The sequence below is a fragment of the Macaca nemestrina genome, chromosome 6 (genome assembly GCF_043159975.1).
Source record: "Macaca nemestrina isolate mMacNem1 chromosome 6, mMacNem.hap1, whole genome shotgun sequence".
NCBI classification, from domain to species: Eukaryota; Metazoa; Chordata; class Mammalia; order Primates; family Cercopithecidae; genus Macaca; species Macaca nemestrina.
The window spans coordinates 118,967,986-118,990,045 of record NC_092130.1 but is presented as its reverse complement, the minus strand read 5'-3'; the positions used below and the strand labels follow the sequence as shown (position 1 = coordinate 118,990,045).

Below are 22,060 nucleotides of genomic sequence, written 5' to 3'. Positions count from 1 at the left end.
TCATTCTTTTACAGATAGGCTTGCAGATTTATTAGGAAGAAATGAAGCATGCTCAGACAAAAAGGAAAAAAAAAAGTCAATTTCTTATTATTCTTCAATTTTTAAATTTCTTTGCAGATATTTTGGAAGATCCCTGTTCTGTAACTCTACATTCTTATCTGCAAGGTATCACTGATTTCAGCCAGTTAATAACCACCTCTCCTTGTAAAGATGTTATATCTGAGACACTCCCAAAAGTGTCTGCTGGTTTTTCTTCCTTTGTCTTTGGCTTTCCTTAGGGATATTGGGCAAATATGCCTGACAACTTAAACCTTGATGTGACAAATAGAGATTTCACATTTATGATTAAACCATCATGATTCCACAAAGGGACAACCTGAGACTTCATTTGGTTTGGGCTTGGAGCCAACAGAAATTGAGTCAGACACTCCTAGTGAGTAAAGGCTCGCGGGCTCAACTTAGAACCAAGCAGGGCAGAGGGGCCCTCGGTTGTAGAGCTGAACTCAAAGAACATAACACTCCTCCTGCCAAGCCAAACTTACTGGCTCTGCCCTCCAAAAGTCACAGCTTTTATCAACGAACTGGTATTCTACTGTGAGACGCACAATCTATCCCACTTTGATCTCAGCAACAATATGCTAGAGGCAATGATCTCAATTTTGCAATCATAGCTAAATTGATGTAAAACTGGGGACAATCACTTTACAGCCTTCTTTACTCAAATCTCATTTCTCCATAATAGCAGAGCCACTGCCCCCAAACTAACAATCGGCTAGAACAGTGTGCAGAATCACCTAGGGATCTTGGTGAAATGATAATCCCGACTCAGTGAGCTGGGAGTGGGCCTACGATTCTGCCTTCTGACTGCTCCCAGCTGATGTGGGTGCTTATGGTCCACAACTGCATTTGGAGTAGCAAGGACCTAGACAACTTTGTTCATTTCAATTAGATGTTTATTTGCTTCCAAGTGCTGACTTCTGTGCTAGGTGCTGGGAATACAAAGATGCATGAGACAATTGCTTTCCTCGAAGAGCTCACTATTTAATGAAGAGGTAGACACATAAATATTTAGCTATGGTATACATGATAATTGCTATAATTACAATATGAATACAGTCCTTTGGCACCAAAGAAAGAAGTGAGAGATAAAATTATAACTTACAATCAATGTACAAATGCTCCTATCTCTACCTACCTCTGCCTTTTTTTATCCTGTGCATGCTCCAACATGAAAAACACCTGTAACGTGGAACCCAGTTCAGACCTCTCTCAAAACTGATATTTCCAAGAATTCAAGCCCTGTACAAACTGCATATAAGCTGACGCTTTCAAAAAGGTGAAATCATGATTCTCATGTAAATATAAAATGAATGTGTACCAAATACTTTATCCAATTAGCACTGATGGAAGAGCATTTGAGAAGCTACGTATTTAGAGGCAATGTTAGGATAAGATTGCCAGGTCAAACACAAAGCTGGTCAATGTCCAACCGAGCCATAAACTGTAACATAACTTTTGGGTTATCTTTTCTAAGGGACAGAAATTATTTGCATCTCCAGCAGATAAAACCTATATGTTAAGAACTGGATCTCTAGAGCTGTAAGGTAGCTCAAACAATAGAAAGTCAGCCTAGCACTAAACCCCTGGTAACCTCTTTCACTTATTTTCAAGTTGCAGATAAATTTTCTGATTTCACACCCAGTCTCCAGAAAATTATTGCAAGATGGAAGAAGATCCCCCTTCACTTCAACTAGCTCTAAAGGTACTTTAGGAAGTGAACCTTCCTAATTTACCTGATTGGCTCTCATTCCCAGATGAAATGATTATTAGTAATAGCATCTGTCATTGATTGAGGTACTAGACTACCTCAATCAGTGTTTTAGGTACATTGTCTAAGTCTTCACATCAGCCTTTGAAGTAAGTACAAATATTCCTCCTTGACAGTTGAAGAAATAATCTCAGGCAGGTTAGATGAGTTGCCCAAAACCATGCAACTACTGGCACAGCCAGGATTCAACACAGTAATATTATTATGAAAACAATAAGTAATTAGCAAATGAATGTGAGGCCTTAATATTAAACAAGAATGGGTTGGGTTTGGGATCAGTATGATTTGTAAGATTTTTTTTCACAGTGCTTAACATTTGCAGGTCCTTTGGATGAGAGCATTGTTTTCAGAACCTATGTTAAAAATAGAATAATACTTGATTGAAAAAGAGTGGGGAGGCAAGGAGGGAGCAGTTTGCTATGGGACAGACACTGTGGCATTCCAGGCTGCAATTTTAGGGCCTGGAACCACAGGAGCACAGTGAGGGCAGGGCTGGGCAGGGCTGGGCAAGGCAGGGTCGGCTCACACTCCCCACCTCCGGCTGCTCCTTGGCACCTGGCTGCATGGCTGGTTCACTTCCTCTGCTACCACGAAAGCTATTTCTCAGGACCTGGGATGAATAATCTAATCAAGAATGATGCCGCCTTCCCAAGAAGCACTTCCTGGCCGCTCCCCAGCCACCTCCTCAGGACTACATCCTCCTGAGGGCCTATCATATAACTTTTCTGCTTAGGGTAGGTAAAGGGAAGTCCTAACAGATGAGCCATTAGCTGGGGTGGGGCAGATTGCAGAGAGGGAGGGCAGACTCTCTCAGAGCAGAACAAGGCTACAGGCAGGCAGGGAGCCACCGCACCCATCCCAGAGGTCACTTCTGATATTACAGTTCCCTTGTTAAAAAGTGTATCCTCCCAGGCCCCAACCCAGACTTACTGAATCAGACACTCAGGGATAAAACTCAGAAATCCTCAATTTTTAACTACCTCTCTTGGTGATTCAATCTGAAAACCTTTTGTCCCAGATCACTAGTTCTTACCCCTGATTTCACATTAAAAATTAAAACCACCTGAGAAACTTTTTTTTTTTTTTGAAACAGGGTTTCACTCTGTCACCCAGGCTGGCGTGCAGTAATACGAACTTGGCTCACTGCAGCCTCGACTTCCCAGGCTCAACAATCCTCCTACATCAACCTCTCAAGTAGCTGAGACTACAGGCACATGCCACCACTCCTGGCTAATTTTTGTATTTTTTTTGTAGCGCCACGTAGCCCTGGTTGGTCTCGAACTCGTGGGCTCAGGCGATCTGCCTGCCTCAGCCTCCCAAAGTGCTAGGATTACAGGAGTGAGCCACCGTGCCGCCCCCCACCCCGCCCCTGAGAAACTTCCAAAAGCAGCATGTCCTGGCCTGGAAATCTGCATTTTTAAAGTTCTTTGTCCCACCCATTCCTGCCCACCTCCAGGGAGATTCTAAAGTAAAGCTAGTGTGGAAAACCATTTTTCTAGAATTCAGTGCTTCTCAAACAAGCGTGCATTCAAATCATCTGGGAATCTTGTTAAACGCAGATACTGATCCTGTACGTCTGGGGCAGGTCCTGCGACTCTGCATTTCTAATAATCTCTGTGGTGCAGCAGAGGCTGCTGGTCCTGCTTTGAGTGGCAACATTCTCCATTGTAGATCTTTAACCCTGACGGATCACTAGGATCACCTGTGGAGATTGCATTGGTTTCTTACGGCTGCTGAAACAAATACCACAAACTTGCTGGCTTCAAATAGCACGCATTTATTCTCTTACAGTTTTGGAAGTCAGAAGTCCAAAATCAGTTCCACTGGACCAAAGTCAAGTTGTCGGCAAGGCTGCCTTCCTTCTAAAGACTGTAGGAGAAATCCATTTCCTTGCCCTTTCTGGTTTCTGGAGGGCACTTACGGTCCTTGGCTGCTCATGGACCCTTCCTCCACTTGCAAAGGGCATCATCACTCCCGTCTCTGCTTCCCTTGTCCCTGGCCTCTGACTCCTCCCCAGTAAGGGTTACATCAGGCTCACCTAGATAATCCAGGGTGATCCCCTCATCTCAACACCCTTAATTTAATCACACCTGCAAAGTCCCTCTCACCATATAACAGCATGTTTATAGCAGCAAGATTCGCTATTGAGAAAATATGGAACCAGCCCAAATGTCTATCAATATGTGGATGAAGAAATTGTGGTGTATATATATATATAATTATATTTTTGTATTTTTGTATATATATAGTGTATATACGTATACCACAATTTTTTCATCATATATTCATATAGATATATATGATGGAATACATCATAATTCATATATATAGAGATAGATATATGATGGAACACTACTCAGCCATAAAAAAGAGCGAATTAATGGCATTTGCAGCAACCTGGATGGAAGTGGAGACTATTATTCTAAGTGAAGTGACACAGGAATGGAAAACCAAACAGTGTATGTTCTCACTCATAAGTGGGAGCTAAGCTATGAGGATGCAAAGGCATAAGAATGACACAATGGACTTTGGTGACTTGGGGAGAAAGGTTGGGAAGCGGGTGAGGGGTAAAAGGCTACAAACTGGATTCAGTGTATACTGCTTGAGTGATGGATGCACCAAAATCTCACAAATCACCACTAAAGAACCTACTCATGTGACCAAACACCACCTGTTCCCCCCAAACCTATGGAAATTAGAAAAAAAAAAAAATCACAGGCTCCAGGAATTAGAACATTTTTGTTGGGGGTGGATGCATTCTTCAGCCTACCAGAGAAATTTTTTTTTTTTTAATTCTGAAACTCAGGTTCCTTGGTAAAGACCCCGGTGTGTTTGGTCTAGGGCAAGGCCAGGCCCAGGTATTATCAGAGGCTCTGGGCTGAGGACAGCACTATGCACAGGGGGCTTGAGAGACGCTGCTCCCCCTAGGCCAGAGCACACTGGCACAGGGTCTCCCTCCGCCCCTTCCACTGATTCCTCCCTGGACTTCCACTCAAAACCCGAGCACACAAACTGAGGCCTCCCAAGAGAGTCAAGGAGGCAAATGTTGGTCTTTCTGCCTGCTTGGGAGGCCATTGCAACTAGGGACCTGGTTCTGCTTTTTGTCCCAGGAGTTCATGGAGCTAGGGCAGCAGGCAGAGGGTTGAATCAGCCCTTCTCCCCAAACAGGCCCTGGATATTAGTGAGTTTCCTTTTTATTTGGCATTTATAGTATTCCCAGCCACTTCTCAACCCTTATAATTATAACCTGGATCCCACTCAGCCTCCTTCAGCTCGGGTTTAAAAGCTAAGCGCTCTCTTGAAGAGAGAGCCAACTATTAAAACTTCATGGCCTTTTACGAAATATCAGTTGACAGGAGGTATTATGAAACACTGCCTAGTATAATTACAATTACAGTGCAATTGTCGACACCCATGAGTCAAGCATACTGTGTGAAGTGACAGTCAGGATGGCACAGTTTCTTCCCCCACTGGCTGTCCAGGCCTGGGGCTTTCCTAATCCATCTCCATGGCCTGGTCCTTGCCATCAGCTGTGAAGGGCAAAAGCCAGCCACTCAGCCAGACAGGGGCCAACCCTACTGGTGGCTTCTGGCCTTATCTTTGTACAATGCAGAATGCTGGTTTTCTACTAGGCCTTTCCAGGGACTTAAGGAATGGCTTTGAGCAGTGGCTGGGTGTCCCATTTTCCTTTATGATTTCAGCTACAGCAATACAAACAAGCCCTGGCATGTGCCTATCAGCCTGGTCACCTAGGTGTCCCAGACGAGTATGATCTTTGGTGGGATTCCCAAGAATATCTATCTCCCTGCCCTCTCTGACTGCCAAACTTCTCCAGGAAGGGCTGTAGAGATGCTTTAAGTCTCTCAACACTGCAAACTAACTTCAGCCACCATCTCTCTCCTGTGCTTTCTTGAAGATCACCTCAAGGCTGAATCCAATGGTATTCTCCCTGTCCTCACTCTCCATAAGTTCTGTTTTCAGTTTCATACTGAAATTGTGAAATTCACTCTTAATATAAAGTCCAAATTTTATTACTATGGACTATGTCATCTGCCCCCATCTTACCCTTCCAGTTCTATCACGTGTCCCCTTCCTCTCCGGTCTCTGTGTGCCTATCACCCTGGCCATCTGCTGCCCTCTCATGTGTCAAGCTCTTTCCTGTCTCAGCGGCTTTGCCCTGCTTTTCCCTCTGCTGGAAAACCCATCCACTCTTCTTCCTTGGCCAGGTGCTTCTTCACCTGCACATCTGAGCTGGAACAGCACCTGCTGAAAGAGGTCTCCCCTGGCCACCTCTCTAAAATGACGTGTCACCCATTGTTAATACCCTCTATTGCAGCAGCCAGCTTATTTCCTTCATAACCATTATTGTCATTTGCAATTATTTGTTAGTTTCTTACTTGACTCATCTGTCTTTTCCACTGGACAGCAAGCTTCTCAGAGAGAAGGACCAGATTTGTCTGTTCATCAATGAATCTTCAGCGACAGGAGCCGAATACATAGACTGAATTGACTGGCCCCCCATATAAGTTCTCCTCCCTTGGCTCTGCAGTGTTTTGCTCTTCTGCTCTTCCCCACTTCTTCTTTCCTTCACTGGCCTCCTCCACCATTTCTTAAGGTTTACCTTGACCCCACCTCTTCTTGTTTGGTTTGTTCATGAACTCCTGTGAACTCAGCAGCCTCCTGTTGAAGGCTGAGAGCTACATCTCTACCCACCTACTCCCTAGGGCCCAACATCCAACCTTCAATGCCCATCTTCTATTTTATTGTGCTTGCTGGACATTTCCATCAGGAAGGTCATTTTCCCCTAAGCCAGCTTTTCCTCCTGATTTCCATATTTCTCTTGATGGTATCTTTCTTCAGTCATTTAGGCTTGGAATCTCGGCACCATTTTTTACTCCAATCCTCTTCCTTCATTCAATCAGGTAAAAAGCTACATATTAGCTATGCATTATCCTCTGCCACAGGTCTTCTTCAGAACCATAGCCCCTCTTTCCTGGATTACACAAATAGCCGCTTAACTGATTTCCTGACCTCAGCTTCTCCCCACCATGCTCCATCCTTCTGTCACTATATTAGTTGACATTACTCAGATTAATTGTATTCTTCTAATGCTCAAACACCTATAGTGGCTCCCTCTTGGCAACAAAGTAAAGTCCAAATTCCTTAGCCTAACAATCAGGCCCCAAGTTACCTTTCTGGTTGGCCCTCTATTATTGCCCCATCTGTAGTCTCCATGTTTTAATCCAATATTCGTCATTCCCCTCTGAGCCTTCCTACCTCTGATTCTTTGCTTCTGCCATTTTCTTCATCTGAAATGCCCTCCTCCATCTTTGTCTGACAATATATCAAGAACTCCCAAGGCTCCCTGTTTCATACATTTTTCCTTGATTCTGTCCAACATGAATGACTGAATGCCATGCCTATCTTTCATCTCACTTTTCTTTGAATTTCAGTTATTTCTATACTTGTGTCTCTTTTAGACCATATTCAAGTTCTATGAGGATTTTTTTTAAAACTATGTCATAACCATTGTTACTCCTTCAATGCATGAATGCCCCCATGCCCACGTGTGTGCATATGTGCAGACACATACACACGCACACACAGAGGCAGTTAAAAGTCTTTAACAAGGACTGTAAGTAATTTTCCTCAAGGCACTCTACGGAGAACTCATTGACAGCCATGAAAGGATGGAGCAAGTTTACATTACACAGATGTCAGAATAATGTTGTGGCTTACTCTCTGTGGAGCTTGGACCTCTAAATTAAATGAAAACAACCCATGTAATCATCCTCCCAGCAATGATTTAACTACACTCCCTCATGGAAAGAAACCAGTCTGGACCTAGAGGAAATCAAGCTGTTGTCTGAGAGGCTGCATGCAGGGGCTGAGTGAGCACAGGCTCTGTCAGTACTGATCACAGTGAGCCTGTCATAGGCATCTGTTTCTGCGGCACAACAGAGAGTATTTGCCAAAGGAAGTTGGGGACTTCTTAACCAGTGACAAATGGCTTTCTCATCTCTGAGCTCATGTGGCACTTTTTACCACTCATCTTTAGGAAGCCAAATCAGTAAACATATCAAGTAACCATTTTAGTCCCCAGTGGCTAGCACACACCCGACCCATAGTGGACACTCAGTGTTTCATTAAAGAAAGAATAAATGCATGGGCTTCTCTATTCCCCTCCCACCATGGGGGAGCTCGTACTTCCAAATATTAGGATGAAGTGCCTTCTTACCTGGCCTTCTGGGACAGCTCACAGGACACCAGCAACCACTATTGCTTACCTGGAAGCTTTGTCCAGGCACCTGGCATCGTAAGTCTCAGGCTCCATGGAAAAAGCCCACCTGGACCTGGAGTTCTGCATGGGGGTAGTGGGGGAAAGAAAAAATGCTTTAAAATCAGAGACCTTGTGTTGCATCTAAGCTCTATGACCTTAGACTTATGCTGTCCAATATGGTAGCCACGAGCCACATGTGGCTATTTAAATCTAAATCAAATAAAATTAGATACAATTAGAAGCCTCGTTCCTCAGTAGCACTAACCACATTTTCAGTGCTCAATGGCCACATAAGGCTAATTGCTTCCACACTGGACAGCACAGACATAGAACATTTCCAACATTGCTGAAAGTTCTATTGGACAAGCACTGCCACAGACAAATCACTTAGCATCTTTGAAATCTCAGTTTACTCATTTGTCATTTGGATTAGATGGTACCCAAGGTTCTTTTCTCTGAAAATTTTGGGAAGTCTGGAATCCATACCTATTCCCTTCAAAGCACTAGAATATGACTGGTTGATGAATAATTAGAATAGCAAATGGCCAGAGAATAATGACAACAGAAGTTTAGCAACAAGCTTGGTGGAACAGTTGGAGAAAGGGGAGAAGTTTGCTTTGACCTAGTGCTTTGCAGGCTCTGACTGTATTAAAGTCATATCTTGTCTCTCCCTACCCCTGCACTTATACCCCACCTCCCAAACCCTTCCCCAGCCTCAAAAAATATATTCAGCTCTTCCAGCCTACTCTCTGCTAGTTGGCTAAACTGATCAACTAAGTACCACTACATTTTAGTGTTGATGCCCAAAGAGTTCAAATTATAGCTTAGCATGCTGCAGGGCAAAAGCACAAGGCAGGATTTAGCAGAAGTCAGAGCTAGACTTTGACCTGTCACCATGCAGCTGGTAACTTTGGATAAGTCACCTGCTGGGGCACAATTTCTTCATATGTAACATTATATAAGTCTAAGGACTTCAAGGTCATCCCCAACTCCAAGAATCTAGATTGTAGCATTAGGTTTTCCATTGCACTGGCCAGTTTGCGTTGGCCATGAAGGGATTAGCAAGATTATCTCTAGAGTGATGAGGAAGGTCTCATAGAACAGGGGTATTCCCCTTCCCAAAGCCCGAGACTAGGTAGTACAGTGCAAGCTGCCCTTGTTTCTAATCAAGCTCCCTCCTGCAGATGAGTCACTCAGCAGAAAAGGTGTGTCCGGGCGCCTGCCTGCCTCGGCTGATTAATGGAATTCCTTATATGGCACTTGTTTTCCTGACAGGCAATATGTTCTTGGAAATGAAGCTTAAGTCAGGTCTTCAGGTGACATTCAGAGAACATTTGCTGTGTTTTGTTTCACGAAATGTTGTCTCAAGGCTAACAGCCTTTTCACCAGGAAGTTTCCCCCTGGACATGTTCAGCTGCCACAGAAATAGTTCAGATTCAGGGCCCAAAGCAAGGGGCATAGTGTGCCCTGCTTCCTCCCACAAATAGTCCCATGTTCTCTGAGAAGAGGGCCCCATGAGGGTAGGAGCCTAGATAACTGGAGCCCTGCTGTAGCCAGTGGCTCTGCCAGGGTGGTTTGGAGATGCCCTGCATATGGTCATCCCTTCCTTCTCTCTCTTCTTATGGCACATGGGCTGCTGCAGTGCAGAAAGGCTTGGTGTGTCCATGCTGGCTGGACAAGGACAATGAGGGTACAGTCATATTCCCAGACGGGAGATTGGGTCAGCATGACCCTGTACAGTGAGTGTAGCTCACTCTGCTCACAGACTGAAAACAGGACCTTCTGCCTGCGCCCCCGCCCTCCACAACTGGGGGATGCTAGCCTCTCTTAAGTTAAGACCGAGATGCCCCAGCCCCTGGCAATAGAAACTGTTCACCCTGCCTGCCTGAACCTGGAGTTTTCCAATACCATGCATGAGGGCTAGTCATGTGTCAGGGGCCATTTCATGCCTCACCACATTGTCTCTGAGCCTCATGGTCACCCCACAAGGTAGGTATTATTATCTTTCCTACTTTACCAATGAGAAGAGTGGGGATCATGACTCCCCATTATAGTCACCCAAGCAGACAGATGGCTGAGCTGGGACCAGAACTAGCTCTGGGAGGCTTTGGTACCCATACTCTGGTTCTGTGAAGACTGGAGTCCTCAGAAATAAATAAGTTTAAGGTTCAGCCATTAAGTTTGAAGAAAAGTCTAGGAAGGGAAATGTATTTGTTTCCTATTGCTGCCGTAAGAATTTGCCACAAATTTAGTGGCTTTAAATAACACAGATTTATTCTTTTAGAGTTTTGGAGGCTGGAAGTTCAAAATAAATTTCAGTGGGCTAAAGTCAAGGTGCCGGCAGGGCTCATTCCTTCTGGAGGTTCTAGGGGAGAATCCATTTTCTCGCCTTTCTATCTTCTACAGGCTGTCTGCATTCCTTAGTCATGTCTCCAAAGGCCCTTTTGCCATATCAGGTAACATAGTTACAGGTTCTGGGGATTAGGGAATGGATACCTTTGGAAGGCATTTATTCAGCCTCCCACAGGGGATTTCTCATTCACCTTGAGAAACAGAAATAGTTGTTGAAAATGCATTTGAGTTACCTCCTTCACCTCTGCTCAGTCCTTTTCTCTTCCCCTTGGGTGGAAAGCAGGCCTGCAGAGACCCAGGGGTCATGAGATGGTAGAAGGAGAAGACCCCACACAGAGGCGCTGGGCACATGCACCCATGCCGCTCCTTGCTCCTGTGCACTCTTCTTTTCTGTGTGGGTGGAGGCAGGAGAGTGAGAGGTCAGCGGCCTAGGGGCTGATACATTAGCTTTTTCAACCTCCTTTCTCATATGGAGGAGGCCCCTATTTCCTATAAACTGCCCCCCTACAATGGCCAGAAAAAAGAGCACCTATTTGCTTTACGTATGTATTTTGTGTCCCATTGCATTTGAAACATGTCCGGTTTCCTCCCATGGTCTTCACAAGGCCCTGCAAGATGAGCCTCCTGGCCACGTTTCCCACCTTGACCCATGCCAATGCCTTCTTCCTCCCTATGTTCTAGCCGCACAAGCATGCTCACAATTTCAGCACACAAGAGAATGCTCACAATTTCAGCAGAACCAGCCATTGTTTTGTTCTGGTGCTGCTTGCTGAGAAGACATATGTGCAGTGGCTTAATGAATCCACATATGTTAGTCTTGCTTTCCACAATGCTTAGGCTGTCTTTGAAAACAGAAATGTTATCTAAGCAACCTAACCTCCTTATGGATTTTTTTAAAGCTCACAACAAAAAAAGCTTTAAACTGACTAAACCAATACCTTTAAGTCACTCAAGTTCTAGCTAGGGACTATTAGAATGACTTCTTCCTTCAAGGGCTAATATATTTTGCAAAATTGCTCCTTGTGTGGCAAGGAGGATGGTTAATATTATGCTTACTCTACAGATGGGGAGACAGTCTCAGAAAAAGGAAGACAAACAACTTTTAAATGATAAGTTCCAAGACTACAGCCCAGTCTTTCTAAACCAACCCTCCTTCTGTGCTTTGCACCTTAGGGTACTTGAAGATAAAGGATAAGGTACCTTGTGAAAAGACAAAGCAACAGAGAAGTCTGCAAAATGATAAGCAGCACAAATTGGCTGCTAATAAAAAACTGGACACAATCATATATATGATATATGATATACCACTGTAGAGTTCAGCTTGGCGAGACCAGAGGGTGAGAGCTACTTCTGGGGAACCCTAGCCTACCTGAACTGCTCCTTTCAGCCCATATGTACCCTGCACTCTTCATCCCTTTTCCTGCAATTTTTCTGCTTCTCCCTCCAACTCCACACTCTGGCCCAGATGTCAGGAGACAGCAGCTGAGGCCAATGGCAGATGGGAAGGGGAGAAGGGAGCCAGAAACCATCTCCTCTCTGTGCCCCACCCACCCTCATAGCCCTTCTACAAGTAGTTGATTAACTTTGCCCAGGTCATTCTTAGAATGCCAGAAGTTGGAGGGCAGGAACAGAGGCACTTCTTCCAGAGTTTTCAATGGACAGATCTTCCTAAAACATTTGCAGGGGCACCAGAATATAAAGTTTTAGGCTCAGGCCAATAGCCCAGTGTTATGTATGCATGTTTTATTGCTTATTTGTTTATTTCTAATGACCAAATCTTAGAGGAGAACGTGGGCTCTGCTCTCTGACCAATGGTCTCTAACCCCCATACTGTCTTGGCCAGGTCACAAACTTCTGGAGCCTTAATATTCTCATCTGTACAACTGAATTAATAAGAATACCCACCTTTCTGGGATTGTAAAGAGGAATAATTAAGATAATGTATGATTCCGAGTAGTTTCTCAATAAACTAGAGTTATCATTGAGCTCACTGTGCCTGCCATCTTGAATACAGTCTTTGATCAACAATTGAATGGATTATACAGAAAATAAGGATATGTCATTGCATCAATGTTGCAGACGTGAACCAGAGCTCTGGAATCCAAGTAAAGTTTTGGCATTCTACTCTCCCTTCTCAGGGATGATTTCAATCTTCAGAACCCGTGTATGGATGCTCATTGTGGGTGAATGTGAATTAGCAGTAACAAATCATGAAGCCTCCAGGAGGTTCCAGGAGTCCTTTTCCTGACCAGGCTACAACCATTAACAGGTCTCAAACAGCATTAAAAAAAAAAGATAGGCTGGAATAGAAAATACCAATAGTAAGGGTATTTTTTTAAGCTTTTTTATATTAAATTAAAATATAGTAAAATGTAATTTACTATAAATATATGTGAATTAATTTATAGTAAATTAAATTCACTGTACTGTACTCATGTACACATATAAATACACAAACATAAATATTTATATGTATTATTTTATTTATACTTATTTGTATTTATGTTTGGGTATTTATATGTATACATGAGTATAGCATACTGAATTTAATGTACTATATATTTCCTACTTTGGGTTATAATCCAAAAATTTTCAAAGACGCTGTTCTTGGTATAGACATTGCCTTTGCCCAATTTTCATAGAACAATAATTACTGTTGATTGTCCACCTTGTGACTATTTTTGGACTGTGTGTTTTAACAGAGCAACACTGAGAGTGAATATGAGAATCTAGGATTTGGGGAAGACTCATGTTCTCAAGCTGCCTGCCTAGGTCAACCCCTGTTTCTTCAGGGAGCAGAGTTAATGGTACATTTTAAGCAATAGAGCCATTGAGTGAGTGATGCTTGGGAGTTTACATTGGTGGGGGTATGTCAGTGACTGCTTGTGGGTGCTTCCGCTGCCCAGACGTATGGTGCAGGCTGGACTTCAGAGAAATATCACGGAACACAACGTCCGCTTACTCCTTGCCCTGCAAACCACATCTCCGTTCAGTCTCTGTCATTTCTGAGCTGTGTGTTGAGCGCTTCCTCTATAGAAGGAAAGACTCAGGGTAGGAAAAGAACCCTGTGGAGCACAGGAGCATGCAGCATCCTGTGACTTCCCCTCCTGGCAGAAAAGCAATGGGCTCTCCCAATGGCGCCAATGGTGATTCCTCACAGCACCTCCACTCAGAGATCAGTATTCATACTGATTTGAATTAGACAGAAACTACGGGGATAATAAATAATGCTCATCTTTCAGGGACCATAAAAAGGAGTAATTAATGTGAAATTCGGAGCCATTTGATGATGAGAAAGGATGAAGGCAGCCTTCCTGGCGAGACGATGTGGAAAGAGCAATAGACTGGGAGCCAGAAGGCCTGGTGTGCAAGAGAAAGTCTACCACTAACCAACTGGCCTCCTGGACACAGCATAGCCTCTCTGGGCTTCAGTGTCCTCATCTGTGAAATGAAGGAGTCAGTACAGGTCATGGGGTGGAGAAGGAAGAGGGTGTGGCCAGATAATTATTTAAGCCAAATAACTGTTCATTGAAAAATTGACCAGAAGGTACAAAAACCCATCAAAATGAGGCAAAGTGGGGGTGTCTGGGGCCCCACTGTGATTTCTCCCATGACAGGCGGAATCCTCAGGTGGCCCCTAAGAGCCCCGGCCCCACTGCATACCTCCTTCCTCTCACTTATTCAAACACTAATCTAAGTACTGCTATTCGGGAATTTTGGAGGTGTATTTAAAAGTCCAAATTCATTGGGCTTAAGATGGGGATATTTTTCCAGGTGGGTCTGACCTGATTATACAAATCCTTTTACAGTAGAGAGTTTACTCTGGCTGATGAACAAACAGAAAGGCAGAGATTGGAAGCACAAGAAGGATTTGACACATCATTGATGGCTTGAAGATCTAGGGGCCCAAGTGGCAAGGAATGTGGTAGTTTCGAGGAGCTGAGAGCAGCCCCCATCCCACAGCAGCCAGCCAGAACAAGGACCTCAGTCCTGTGGGTGCAACAGAAGAAACTCAGAAGTCAGCTTTTCCCCAGAGCCTCTAGGCAAGAACTCAGCCTTGTGAGACCCTGAACAGAGAACTCAACCATGCTGTGCCAGACTTCTGACCTATAGGACAGTGAGACACTAAATGGAGGCTGTTTTAAGCTGCTAAACTTATGATAATATGTTTCACAGCCACAGAACATCAATATACTCCCCATATACCATGGTGGCTGGCAAGGACCTCCACAAAATGCCAACCTCTGAGGATCCCCATAAAGACTCTTGAACTGGATTGCCTCTGCCATCTTTCATGGCTGCAAGTTTCTACATTCCCCCCAACATTTCATGTCGTTCTGAGAATAGCTTGATGGAAATCATATTTGAAGATGTGAGCTGTAGAAAGTCTCCACTTTTTGTTTGTTTTCTTGCCTAGTGACCTGTGGGCCATTAGAAAGAAGTGTGAATTGCTAAGTAATAATTGTATAACATGGAACAGGGTAATAAACATTTTTCAGGGTTTGGTTGGTCAGAGAATATGGAAAATGTATTGGTAGTCAGTAGAACCAAGTTACATGTCACCCTTGGGTAGGCAGCTGACTGAATGAGGCAGTTTACCTTCTAACTAAAGCTCTAATCTCAGAATGTCAGAGTCTCCTTTGTTCTGGCCACCCCAAGATGAAATTACAGCAAAGCATTATGTTCAGAGAATAGTCAGCCCACCTAGGCCACTTACACCAAGCAAAGAATGAGAAGAATTTGGCCAAGGAACCTGGTGGAGTCCGTCTGCATTCATTGTGTTGTTCTCTTTGAGTGTCCTCTGATGCAAAGGAGGAAATTCATGGTGACTTTAAATGCCACCAGTGTTTCAATGAAAACAGGAATATTGCCTATGGAAACACTTCCTGACTCAGAAAAATCATTAAGACCAAGACCCTAATTATTCAAGACCCTAATTATCCCAGGCAGGTCCCAACACTCCTTGGTGGAACTACTTCAGAGTAGGGAAAGAGAGCATAATAGTTAGAAACTTGGATTTGCATCTTATCCCTGCCACTCATTAGCTGTATGCCTTAGGTTAGTTGTATAACTTCTTTGAGCCTCAGTTTCCTCATCCACAGGGATGACTAAGAATGCCTTCCTAAATAAGAATAATAGTGCTCACTTCATAGAGATCTAGTGAAAATTGCCTAAGATCACATGCATAAAAGATCTCAGACAGTATTCAACAAATGTCAATCATAGTAGTAGAAGTTATATTTTTATCATATTTGACCTTTAACAGTTTCCGTATTGGAAGCAGTTCTTCCATTCTAGGGGAACTTTATCATTCTGCCTCTAACCTGGTCTTCATTCCTGAAGAATTTACAGAGTGTCTACTGGGATAGCCAGGGCTCTCCTGGTAATTAAAATATTATAAATGACCTATAAGAAATAACCCGTCTTCTCTAGGAGCTTATATTTTCATATTAAAAAGATATGCCAATTATATAATCAAAATGGAATAAGTTAAAGTATCAATCAACCATAAATTGCTGCAGCAATCTTTGGTATCATTTATCATCATCATAATTATTATTATTACTATAAGTAGCTGAAGAATAACCACAGGATTCAGTGTTTAATATGCATTCTTAGGCCAGGTGCAGTGAATCGTGCCTGCAATCCCAGTACTTTGGAAAGTCGAGGCAGGAGGATCACTTGAAGCCAGGAGATTGAGATGAGCCTGGGCAACAAAGTGAGATCCTATCTCTACAAAATATTAGCCAGGCATGGTGGCATGTGCCTGTAGTCCCTGCCACTGGGGAGGCTGAGATGGGAGAATTGCCTGAGCCCAGGAGGTCAAGGCTGCAGTGAACTGTGATCAAGCCACTGTTCTCCAGCCTGGGTGACAGAGAGACACCCTGTCTCTTAAAAAAGTACATTCTCGGCTGGGTGTGGTGGCTCACGCCTGTAATCCCAGCACTTTGGGAGGCTGAGGCAGGCGGATCACCTGAGATCATGAGTTCAAAACCAGCCTGGCCAACTGGCCAACACGCGGAAACCCCTTCTCTACTAAAAGTACAAAAAAATTAGCCGGGTATGGTGGTGGGCACCTGTAATCCTAGCTACTCAGGAGGCTGAAGCAGGAGAATTGCTTGAACCTGGAAGGCTGAGGTTACAGTGAGCTGAGATCACACCGCTGCACTCCAATCTGGGCAACAAGAACGAGACTCCATCTCAAAAACAAACAAACAAACAAAAACACATTTTTAGACTTTAGAATAAGCAAAGTTCAATGTTAACTTGTAGGTTGGGAAAGATCCTGTGTGGGGTGGGCAGGCAGCAATGGGGCTGAAGCCATGGAAGGGTGGGTGGAATTCGCTAGATGCATGGAAGGACAGCTCAACAGGATACTTGAATTTGAGGCTGACTAAAGTGTGGTCAGGATTTAAAGGTCTGGCATGTTAGGAACTGAAAGTTTGTGTTAGAACACTGCAGGTGAGAAGCTCATATCAGTAGAGAAAATGCTATTTTATCAAGCTTTGAGCATCACACTTGAGTGATGGGGACTTGGCACTCAGAACAGCTAATAAGAAGTCACATAGATTCTTTAAGAAATGGAGGGCATGTGGAGATTGTCACTTGAGGGCTATTCATGGGTAATCTGAACAACTTTTTTGAGTCTCAGTTTCCTCATCCACATGGGCAATGGTACGTAGGCTGGGTGGCCTAGTGGAGAGACCGCAGGAGACAGAGAGGCCGGTGCAGAGGCTGCTCTACAATGCTTCTGACAGAGGTGAAGAGCTTCTCTAGGGAAGTGCTTCTCACACTGCAGGGTGCACACAAATCCCCTGAGACCTTGCTGAAATGCAGATCCTGATTGAGTCTCTGCCAGGAGTATCTCCCAGGTGATGCTGATGCTACTGATCGGGGACTAGAGTAACAAGGACCAAGACTAAGAGTTACAGCAGAAATGGAGAGACAGAGGTGCATACATCAAAGGAAGACCCAGTAGAAGTTAGCCTTTGATGAAGTACTGAGACATCCTGCAACGTGGATGAAGGTGAACCTCCAAAACATATGCTCAGTGAAAGAAGCCAGGCACAAAAGAACACAGAGTGTATGGTTCTGCTTATATGAAATGTCCAGAAGAGGCAAAAGGCAAAAATATGGAGTCAGTAAGCAGATGAGTGGTTGCTTAGGATAGAGAGTGGAAAGAGAAGTGATTGTGTATGGGCATGATGTTTTTTAGGGGGTGAGAAAAATGTTCTGAGATTAGATTATGGGGATTGTTATACAATTTTATAAACATACTAAAAATAGTTGAATTGTATATTTATAATAAGTTAATTTTATGGTAAATAAAATTGTTAATTTTAAAAAAGATTCAATACAAGTTTGTGTTTGAAACAGGAGATTACAGAAAGAAAACAATACAAGAAGAAATTCATCTGTTAAGCCTGTGCCATCGACAGACTAGATTTGTTCTCCCTTGCTTCCTGCTCTTGAAAACAGCAAGTATGAGGGACTGGGATCTGAGTTCAGAGCTAACCTAGGTATTTTAGACACTCAGTAGTTAGAGAAATTCCTTTTAGTGATCCCAAATCACACCTTGGGTATAACTGCCTCCAATGCAGGATTGGTCAGGTTAGCAATCTGGAAAGGCATGAGGGGAAAAGAATGAATCATCAGAAAATAATAGTGTAATCATCTGAATAGGTGACTCATGCATGAATTTTTACATGCCTATTCTTTATTCAGACCCCAGTAATATCTCTTACATTGAAAAACTATACGTCCTTAGGTTTCCAGGCACAAAATTGTGTTCAGACATTGCATTGCTTTTACCACAATCTGCATACAGCACCAGAGCCTGGAGATTCTGGGTCAGTGTGATCCCAGGACCAGTAACATCAGCATTTCCTGAGAACTTGGTAGAAACACAAACTCTTACGCTCCACCCTAGGATTACAGAATCAGAAACTGGGTGTGGGGCCCACAAGTCTGTTTTAACAAGCCCTCCAGGTAATTATTTGTATATTAACATTTGAGAACTACTACTCTAGGTTATGATACACACACACACACACACACACACACACACACACACACACCAGCCTCGCTTGGGAAATGATGCCTATTCCAAGACAAGAGCTACTGTCTTGTAAGGGCAGAAGTTATGATGGCAAATATAGGGCAGGAATGCAACCACTTCCATCTTCCCTATACATGCCTGTCGCCACTAATCCATCACTGCAATCTTTCAAAATGAGTCAGGGTAGCAGCGCCTTTGGCCGTCTAGCAGGAGAAAACCTCACCAGGTGTCCTGCACTAATGTGGAGTTGGGTGGGGAAAGGCTGAAGTAGATTTAGAAATTGCAATGTGGAGAATTTGGCAGAAAGTGAGAGCCTGATATAGATAGTGTCACTAATTCCCCACGGTCTTCGGGGGCCTGTCGGAGATTAAGAATTTCCTGTTATCCAAGCTGGGGAACATGGGCTGAAAGATTTGTAGACCCAACAAGGCCTGGAGTCCAAACAAATAAACTCAGAAAGTGCCAGAATCTTAAATCCAGAATTGAGGGGCAGAATTAAAGTGTCAGATGCAAACATGAGGTCCCAAAGGCCAGGTGGAATCAGCCACATCTGGTGGAAACTGATGCCACTTATCCAAGGACAAGGTAGGACAAGGGACATCCCGGAAGAGGTCACAGAAGATCCACGGGACAGCTCACACCAAAGACCCCCCTCCCAGCTTCCTTGTTCCAGAAGAGTAAACTTTCCCCTCCTAGAAGCCATTTCGAGGAGGAGAAGGTAGAAATGATTTTCTTTGAGAACAGAGATATGGCCCTGACATTGAAATACTTAACCCAATACTTACCCCAAAGAGGCAGTTATAAACTGGAAGAGACTGGGTTATCTGTGAAACTGTGAGCTAGATAGGAATTTTAGATCTGTTTCAGAGAATAAAGTTAAAATTTTGGGGGCAAACATCTGATTTGTAACTGTTCATAAAGCTACCTATCAAAATGTTATGGATTTCAGAATTTTTTTGTCTTGATATTAGTTTCTCCCAGTCCAGCTAAAACAAGCAGGGCATGGGAGGCAGACGCAAAGGTCGGCATCGGCCTCAGAGGGTTGACCAGCTCCAGGTTTCAACATGAGGTGCCCCTTGTCCCATTTCAGAATGCTTCCCCTTCAGCCTAAAAGGTTTCAACAGTTAGTGCTTCCCCTTCAGCCTAAAAGGTTTCGACAGTTAGTGCCATTTGGTCCAGTCACATAATCACAGCTGGTAATTGGAGAAGGTGAACATGTGCTTCCAACATTCACTTTTCATAGACTCATTAGGTCAAAGATCATCTGAGCAAACCCTCTCATTTTACAGATGAGGAAACCAAGGTCAAAGAAGCTAAACTAAGTTACTCGCGAACTGTAGCTGGAAAAAAGCTGGAACAAGAATCCAAATTGCTCCAAGTCCAAATTCATAGCTCTTTCTACCACAGCAAGCTGCTCATAAACCAGAAATGATCCGTTCCACACACTGTAATCATAAACCAAAACCCAAAACTTCCAAGTAGTCTCTTTCTTGAAAGAAACCATTGGTCTTTGCTTTACTTCTTCTTCCTACATGTGTTTTGAGAGATGCTGTGAGTCTCCTGATGAAAAGCTATTCTGAGAGAAGCTGAGACAAAGCCTTGGTGATCTATGGCTGCCAAAGTTAGCCCTTCTGCAGCTGTACCAGCACAGGAGAGGCGGGGAGGCAGCCAAGCTGTCTTGCGTGCTGTATTCAGAGGTGTGAGCGCCTGGAATTCTGCAATCCAAAAGGGCCTTCTGTGGGGGGCAGCTGCCTTCTCAGTCTTTGAAGGATCACCCTTTGAAGAATCATCCTTCGACTGAAGGAAGACTTTGCATGCATCATGCAGCGTGAGTTTCAAAGACTGCCAGAATCCAAAGTCTCGATCCATCCATCAGGATGGGGACAACTTTTAAACAGGATTTGGTGACAATGCGGTGCAGACCTTGTTTCTTCCATGGCCTCAGAAATGTTGTTTTAATTTGTATTGGGAAGAAAAATGGAAATCAGAGCAATTACCTGGATAATTTTCTCCAAAAGCACACATTTGCTTTAGTTTCCTGTACTGACTATTCATGAATGGTTCCAGATGCAAGTGTTGTCTCTTATCCCCAGAAACCTCATGGAGAGCTGTGCCTGGCTCAGGGTATCGGGTTGGAAGCCTAATTGCAACTCTTATCCAAAGTGACCAGAACCTTCCCAGTCACCCCGAATAAAGGACCCCTAGTTCCTTCTTTGTCAGAGAGAGAGAGAGAGAGAGAGAGAGAGAGGGAGAGAAAGGGAGAGAGAGGGAGAGAGAGAGCAAGCCATCTCCTTAAGTTGCATTTTCAGTATTGATTTTATTGTAGTCTGCTAATGTTTATATGTTGTAAAAAATGTTCTCTCCAGGGATAAGGTCTCCATCTCTCAGGTCACAATAATACCTGGCAGAATGGACAAGCATCGATAATTTTCTTGTTTAACTCTGGGGCCATATGCATGCCTCCTATTAGCCCTAATATGAGGGAGGCAAATAAATTCAATAAGGTTTCATCAAGTCTTACTCATTTTTTGTTATGAACTATTTAATATTATAATTACTTTTAGCATAGAGTTAATGTGTATCTAACTCGGGGGTAAATGATGATTCTGCAGACATCTTTGCTGTCAATTAACACGCTTCAGCTTCCTTAGAACTTGAGGAGACAGGTTGGACAATATTATATTTGTCTAATGGTAAAGTCTGCAGATACTTCAACAAGAAAGTGAATGGTAATATTGCCTTGCTGATGTTTGCCATTTTAATTTCTCATTCTCATATTGGTCTGAATAAAACTGTGAAAACTTTCCCTCCTTTTATCTAAATAGTCCTTTTATTTCTCTAGAAACAAGAAAAAATAAAACACCCACATACACATATCTCACCCCTCTTCCCTTTGCCTCTCCTACCGCCTGGGCCTTCACTAGTCCCACTAGTGCTGGTGGCCAAGTTGTCCTCACTCTCATGATTTCGAACCCTTAGGTTTGAGAAAGTTGATCACAGTGGGAGGTCACAGGAAGGTAAGCAGTCTGTACTGGTTCTAGAGGGCAAATTTCCTAGATAATAGTTCCTTCCTCTGCTCACCTGGGTTGTCCTTCCTTCCACACTATGGAAACCGAGGTACTGGTGAGCCTTGTGAAGCAGCTGTTAGGTCTCAGCCCTTAGCAGATGGGCCTCTTGGCATATTCACGCTTGGGTGAGCTGAGTCCTTGGGACAGATAGTACAAGGATGGAGAGAAGAGAGAAGACACACCACCCTAGGATATTAGGGCCAAAGCCCCAATGGGGAAGGCTTGCACACCACCGTCTGCACCAGAAGTAAGTAAGCAGGTGCATTTTACAGAAAGAGTAACATTTGTCTTCGTGGAGGAAGTTATTATTTGTATGCTTAAAGCTTTTTAAAAATATCTGCTTTAAATAGTCATTCACATGAAAACCATGCACTAATGGAATTTTAGGGTTGAAAAGATCTCAGCTCTCATCTAATTGAGGCTTCCATTTTAATGATAAGGAAAACAAAGTCCAAAAAGGTTAAGTGTTTTCC

General features: G+C 43.6%; 1 long non-coding RNA gene across 1 annotated transcript in view; it reads right to left on the bottom strand.

Moving 5' to 3' along the window:
- LOC105499403 (uncharacterized) overlaps positions 1-22,060 on the bottom strand; it is a 104,866-nt gene that overhangs the window by 44,154 nt on the left and 38,652 nt on the right. The window contains exons 2-3 of the long non-coding RNA XR_011624996.1: positions 10,694-10,850; positions 8,116-8,189 (exon numbers count right to left, since the gene is read on the bottom strand). This is a non-coding gene — a long non-coding RNA (uncharacterized lncRNA). The remainder of the gene's footprint in view (positions 1-8,115; positions 8,190-10,693; positions 10,851-22,060) is intronic.